Source organism: Cynoglossus semilaevis, chromosome 19 (assembly GCF_000523025.1).
Source record: "Cynoglossus semilaevis isolate Cse_v1.0 chromosome 19, Cse_v1.0, whole genome shotgun sequence".
NCBI lineage: Eukaryota > Metazoa > Chordata > Actinopteri > Pleuronectiformes > Cynoglossidae > Cynoglossus > Cynoglossus semilaevis.
The window spans coordinates 4,197,124-4,197,711 of NC_024325.1; positions in this window are offsets into that span (position 1 = coordinate 4,197,124).

The window sequence follows — 588 nt, forward strand, 5'->3', positions numbered from 1 at the left end:
GATAGAAAGTGTGAAACTGTGAAAAAAAAAAAAATGACACTGTCCAAAATTATTCATACCCTGTCTCAATAATCAATTGCAAACCCCTTATTTTTAAAATTTTTTTTTTATATATCACAGCCTCCAAACGATTTTTATAATTGCTCACAAGCTTCGTGCAAGTATCGGCAGGGATTCTGGACCATTCCTCCTTGGCAAATGTTTCCAGATCTTTGAGGTTGGAGGATTTTCGTGCCTTGATATTTTGGAGGTGGAGGTAGCTGCGTTTCTGCAAATGGTCCGGGGCAACTTAGTTAAAAGCGGAAGGAGGAAGTACATCAAGATTCTTGAAGAAAACCTCAGGCAGGCAGGACAATGGTCCGAAGCGTACGGCCAAGGTGGTAAAGAAATGATTCCAGGACGATGATATTAATGTTATCAAGTGGCCAAGTCAGAGTTATTTTGCTATTGCTTTTTTTTTTTTATATGTACCTGGTCTATGAGGATGCTAACTGGACTGGTGAACAATGTACACTTTTACACCAAAGCCAGCTCAGACTGGCGCTCATTTTTTTCCTCAACGAGTGACCAAAGATGGATGTGTCACAT